Source organism: Monopterus albus, unplaced genomic scaffold (assembly GCF_001952655.1).
Source record: "Monopterus albus unplaced genomic scaffold, M_albus_1.0 scaffold347.1, whole genome shotgun sequence".
Taxonomy (NCBI): domain Eukaryota; kingdom Metazoa; phylum Chordata; class Actinopteri; order Synbranchiformes; family Synbranchidae; genus Monopterus; species Monopterus albus.
This window is the reverse complement of record NW_018128227.1, coordinates 248,923-255,597: the sequence shown is the minus strand read 5'-3', so window position 1 is coordinate 255,597 and position 6,675 is coordinate 248,923.

Sequence of the window (6,675 nt, the reverse complement as noted above, 5' to 3'; positions counted from 1 at the left end):
AACCTGAACCCTAAAAACAAGTCTTACCCTCAAAAAGGTGTTTCACAAAGTGAGGACCGAGTAAAATGTCCTCACTTTCCACAAATGTCCTCATTCTGAGGCAAAACAAATAATACTTTTTTGGTCCTCACTATATAGCAAGTAGAAGAACATATACACGCATGTGCTTTTTAAACCTTCCTGCAGACATTGACAAAGAAGACTCACCTGTTTACAAAAATTCTATAATTACAATTAAATATTAAATACTATAGATTTAGTATTATCACTTATTTATTATAGTTAATTATTCTTTTTCTTTAAAATCTTAACTTATAATATAAATTGTAACTCCCTCGTTCCCCGGAGTAATTTTTTCTTCCACTCTGCCATTATTATTGTTAATTTTTCTTTTTCTTTAAAATCTTAACTTATAATATAAATTGTAACTCCCTCGTTCCCCGGAGTAATTTTTTCTTCCACTCTGCCAGAAGGAACAAGTAAATATTTAATTGGTACCTGATCCATATTACAAAATGACCCTGTAAATCACAGGCTGTGTAAAAAGTAAAGTATTACCTTGAACTTTACCATGCTGACTTTGGGATGTAGAAAGTTAAAAATCTGCCTTTGGTGGTCTCCCAGCCAGACCATACACAACAGGCTGGTATGAGAACATCTATCTTACAGAACAGAGTTGCACTTTGTAAGAATATCAGCCCAGACTGCTTCTGATAGATACATGTGTGAGGCACAATATGCAACCCCCTGCTTTTTTATGTTCCACATCTTCATTTCACTTTAAAGACTAGTTACATGCAGAGCAGTGTATACTATAGGATGACAAATTTTACAACTCTATTCAGTTACCAGTGCAACAATCATTTTATCCTATGCTTCTACTGTTATATTGCAAATAAAGGAATTGTGCTGGTCATGTCATAAAGTCATTTATAAGGATCACACACTTGAACTTTTTTGACTGACCAGCTCAGCATCTTGCCAGATGACCATGGCAAAAGTGTGTGGGGTGTGAATTTGTGTTGTGCTGTGAAAGTAACTGAAGCTTTGAAGCAGTTTGTTATATTATGTTACTGCCATTCACCAGCTGCACTAGAAAGATAAACTGTAGTTAAGATTATAGTGACCTCCATGTAATACAGACACACACACATGCTTTGGAAGTACTCAGCAGAAATGCTCAGCTCAGCATCTATCTCAGCGTAATCATTCCTCACACTCTCTCTCACCTCTTCATGCTCTCTCTTCCAGACTCCATCTTTCTTTCAACAGGCACATTTTGTTCATGCAGCTCCCATCTGATATCATGACTCAAAGAAGAAATTACTGACTTCCTGCTTTATCCTCCGAATTCATGATGTGGAACCATAAACAACACTTGCTCTGACTGTGTGTATGTGAGGCCAATAGAGCCCAATGCTTCCTGCACAGATATTTCCTATTTCGGCAGTTTAAGGAGTCGCTTCTCCATTTCCTGGTGTGCTTTAAATGTGAAAAATCAGCAATCTTCAAAAAGAGAGCCTCTGGGTATCAAAATAGGGAGTATAAGCAACCTGTTCTTATTCTCATGGTGTCCAATACTGACGCTTTGTCAAAGCCTTTTCCCACAGGACACAGAGTCCAGTGTGAAATGTGCTTTTTATCAGTAAGCATTTTAATTCAACCCACAACCTTTCCCTAAGCATAACCTAATAGTTCTTGTATCTAAACATAACCAACTAGTTCTTGTGCATAAAGCTAAGTTGTTTACTGGTGCTTTGTGAAGTACGTTGCCATGTCATACTGACATCAAACGGTACCGCTGGTCTCAGTGTAAGACGCTGAAGGGTATTTGAAAGCATCAGTATTTGATGCAGTGTGGTGAGAACATGTTGGTACGTATAACACGACTGGTATTGTATTAATGTAAGTATTGTGAAGGACTACACAGAAAACAAGGTGTGCAGAAGTACTTGGACTGTCACTGATGTTTTGTTGAAAAATGAAAATGTCTTCTTCTCATGATGTCTCATCATGCTATTTTCTTACTTTCTGAAACTTCAAATGGAAGCTATGTCATTTTTTTAAAGGAACAGCGTGTATTGAATTCTGTAGAAAGTACACAAAGTACAAAATTCAAATTAGCATGCACTATATGAGCCAAAGCTGTATTGTTATTTTATGGAGCAGATTGCTGTAAGTGAGTGTGAGCAGTGAGAGATAACTGGAAAGGTGAGCTGAAGAGGAGAAAAAACCTGCTGAAGAACATAAATAAAATGTGATTAACTGAAGAGAAAAAACTTGAAAAACATCTTTGAAACATAATAAGAACAGGAAATTACACATAAGAAGAAATGCATCAGTACAGTGATGAGCTAATGCTGCTTGATAATCTTGGGTTTTGATCCAGATTACAGGCTCTGTGCACACAAAAAAAAGGTGAAACTTCAAACAAAGGACGCCGCTAAGGATTCAGTGGCAGCAACCTTTCTGTCCCCAGAGGAATTCAGTGCATTTGCTGCTCATACCTCATAATGTACATGTATTTATGAGTTATTTTCAGGTTCCTTTTATGCTTGTACACCAGGAGCCAGAAGGAGACATTTCAGCGCAGATGAAAAGTCACTGACGTTTACAATATGTATCACTCTCCACAGGAATAAAACTAGAATTCCTGCCTCCTGGTTGTGTCCCTTACCTTCATGAGGACATATGGACAGACGGACAGCCAGAAAACATAATGCCACTGGCCACAGGTGTCACCAAACAGAAACAAAAAAATTTTTGGCTTTGGGGTTATAAAATTGGCTCTGTGCACACAACATTTAAAGCTGTTACTGTGTCACCACTTAATTCAAGTTACCAGTAAAATTTCAGCTAAATGGTTAATTTATCAAAATAAAGCCAATTTGAACATTGGTTTTGACTCAACAACAGCAAAACCAGCTGGACAATCTCCATGGTCCTGCAGTGAAAACAGTGTTACAATATGTTGGCAGGATCTTTGGGAATTTTCCATCGACACTGATGTTTCCACGGCATTTTAAGCCCCTAGTGGCTCAAACAAACAATTACTGGTTCTTGTGAGGGAAGGCTTGTGCGGCACTTGAATCAACCACCTGGTCTTTTCAGGCAGCATCATTCCTGCAGCCTGTTTATCGAAACACATCATTAAAATTGATGCATACGATGTAATGAACTTGGAATGCAGATACATTTGTCTAAGAGCACACTGTGATTTAAATGTCTGGCATGACACATAGGTACACAGGTCCACTGATCTCTGCGCAACCAAACTGAGCAAACACTTGCTGCCATTCAAACTCATTATGACAGCCATAGACACTTCAAAATGCAGAAGGTTCAACAACACCCACTCCCACAGAGACTGACACACAGCCCATAATCTTCACGACAGCTAACACATCTATAATTACACAGCATGGATCCACAGCAGCTTTTAAAAAAGTCTGAGACAACTACTTCAGCTGTCAGCGCTGCTCACCAGTGTGTGAATGTTGATCTGCTCCACTTAAAAAAAAAAAAAATCAATTCTCTTTATGACTCCATTATAATAAATGTACTCAACTACACTGCTATAACTACACACACAACTGTATTAGAAAACATTTGTGCATTTACACACAGTGCAGGGGATTTTAATGCTGATTGAGCAGCCAAACTTGGACCTAGACATGCAGCTTATACCTATAAATATGCAAGTGTATCAGTTATTTCATCTGTCAGAGTATGAATGCTAATCTCACTGCTTCTTGTTTTAATCACTCAGATCTCATCTCTTAGCAGATCTGGACCAAAAAAATCATTTTAATGCTGATTGAAAAGCTCAGCTTCAGTCTCTCAGGACTACAGCAGCACAGACAGCATCAGAGAATAGAATTCTTAAACCAAATGCCATTGCTTTGCACTGGGTAGCAACAAATATATAGAATGATATAAGAGCAAAATGAAACTGGATGTTTTTTGGAAACCAGGTTTATTGAATGTACTGAGCACAATAATAATGTTACTGTTTGCATCCATTTTCTCTTCCAGATAAGTTTGTCCAGCCTGGAGGTTTGTGTCCAAACCTTCTGATCATCTGGCCACTCCTCAGACTTCTTCGATGATGTGACAATATTGCTGTTTTGCAGCAGCTCAGTCTTGCCATTTCAGTTCATCTGTGATATCTGATGAGCTTGGGTCTGAATTTCCAGCCTAATCTGAGGCTGTAGCGGTTGTCGTCTACAGTAGCTGCACGTTTTGGAGCGTCCAAATGCACAACACGTTCCTAGAGGCAGGCGACCTCTTGTCAAGCAAACATGACAGGCGATGACAGTGACTGCTGGGGCTGATGAATAGTTTACTACCTACTGGCTATCAAACATCAATCATCCATCTGTAGTTACACTATCAGATAACCTCAGTTCATTCAAACAAGCCAGATTTTTTTATGCATCCTAATATTTCACTCTAGATGTTTGTGCTTTCATTATTTAGGTCACGTCTCCATCTGATGTCTCTGATGGATGTCAACTTAACTCTACATTTGACTGAAAAGCTTCTGGTTTTGATTTGATTTAAGACACTTTCTGAAGTCTTTTCTATATCATTCACAACATTTATCATTTGTCATGTCATTTACTCATTCAAGGATTCGAATGTTAGAACTCTACAGGTGACACCAAAGACGTTAAGACTGTGTTTTATAGTGTCATATGGCCCATTGGGAAAATGTCAATAAAACAGACAAAGAAAAAGTCCCCATTTCATTTACTCTGTCATATTTGTGTCTACAATGTACAAATTAAACATGTTAAATGATAAGTTCACAGTTCTTCAGAGCTGTATTAAAACAAAACTTGTTTGTGCACTGAAATAGTTTTGCTCTGTGTAAATCTTTCCTCCTTTTATTTATTTGCTATTTAAAAATCACAACATATTTACATTGTATGTGAGGGGGCACTGAGGCTGTATCAGTCTGACTTGGACAAACGAAGCATGGGTACAGTGAAAAGAAGAAAAATATATGTTAAAACTACGTACGTGGCGGCACACTGGAGCAGTGATGAGTGCTGTCGTCTCAAGGGAAGAAGGTTCTGGGTTCAAGCCAAGGCCAACCTTTTTCTGTGTGGAGTCTGCATGTTCGCCTGTGCCTGTGTAGGTTCTCTCCGAGTACTCCGGCTTCCTCCAAGAGTCCAAAAACATGCAGTTTAGGTTGACTGGCGACTCTAAATTGATCCCAAGGAGTGAATGTGAGTGCGTGGCTGTTTGTCTCTAAGTGTCAGCCCTGTGATAAACTGGCGACCTGTCCAAGGTGGGCCTCGCCTCTCGGAATTGGCTCCAGGTCATTTTGAACTAATCTTTCCCATGACTTGAGAACATCAGGTCGTCTCGGGGAGTGATTCGTTCATTTTGTGTTGACCACGCATGCGCCACAAAGCATTAGATTAGTACACCTTTTGAGTCCTCGGTTTTGAGTCGTTCGTTTTTGTAAGGTGACCAGACTGCTTTGTTGGATACAGAAATTAATTTTCAACCGTACTTACAGTTTTACTCTTACTGTTACATGATGCATTTATTTTTTATTATAAAATAGCTTGTTATTTCCTACAGACTATACTTTTGTGAATATCTATCAATATGGTTCTAATTTGGACCTTGAGTCTATAATAAAGTGTCATTCATTCATTTTTCCATAATACTGAATGTTTTAATAAAGAGTTGGTTAATGCTTTAAACTTCATCAGGGAGAATCTTTCTGTATACTATACAGAAGACGGCACGGCATAGCTTAGCTTAGCTTAGCTTAGCTTAGGATGTTAGTGACAAAAGACCAAACGAATTTGACCCAAAATATCCGGAGGTGAGGTGATGAAGTAACAGACTGCATAGCCTCAAGACACAGGTACGATATTACTTATAATATGACCTTGGCTGCATTACAGTTGTTTCTTATTCGAAACGTGATCAATATGTGCGTAAGTAGATGGGGAATTAACATGTAACATTTTAATTACGTTCTGCTGAAGTGAATGAAATGACTCGAAAAAAGATTCGTTCATTTTGCTGAACGAGATTCAAAGAACCGAATCAGTAAAATGATCCGAACTTCCCATCACCACCCAGTACCCCCGAAAATGGTTGTGTAAGTAAATTTAGCCAAAGTCACCCAGGACGAAGTGCTTCCAGTCTGTCGGCAAGTGCTACCTTCAAAATAAGAGCAAAAGACTTGACAGGTAGAAAAGGAAAACAATAGGCGATTATTTTCATAGCAGGGATCTGCAAAGAGGTTTCACAGTGGGCCGGTTTTTTTCCCAGCTATTTTCATTGCGGGATATATGTTATGGTTAGGTGTGTGTGTGCGCCTTTGTATTACTTACATCATGAGGACCGAAATCTGTGAACACGCTTTCACACTGTGGCAACTCCACCCTCCTTGTGGGGACCAGAAGCTAGTCCCCACAAGTAAACCACTGAATTTTAGGGTGGCAACATGGTTTAGGGTTAGGATGAGGTTATGGTTAGGTATTAGGAAAGAATCACGATGACCCTCCCTACTTTGTCCAACGACTAGGTGGTTTGGAGTAGAGGGCCAAAGGCATGCCACTTAAGCTCTTGTCACTGAGGGCTAGGTGGTTTGGAGTAGAGGGCCAAAGGTATGTCACTTAAGCTCTTGTCACTGAGGGAGGTGTT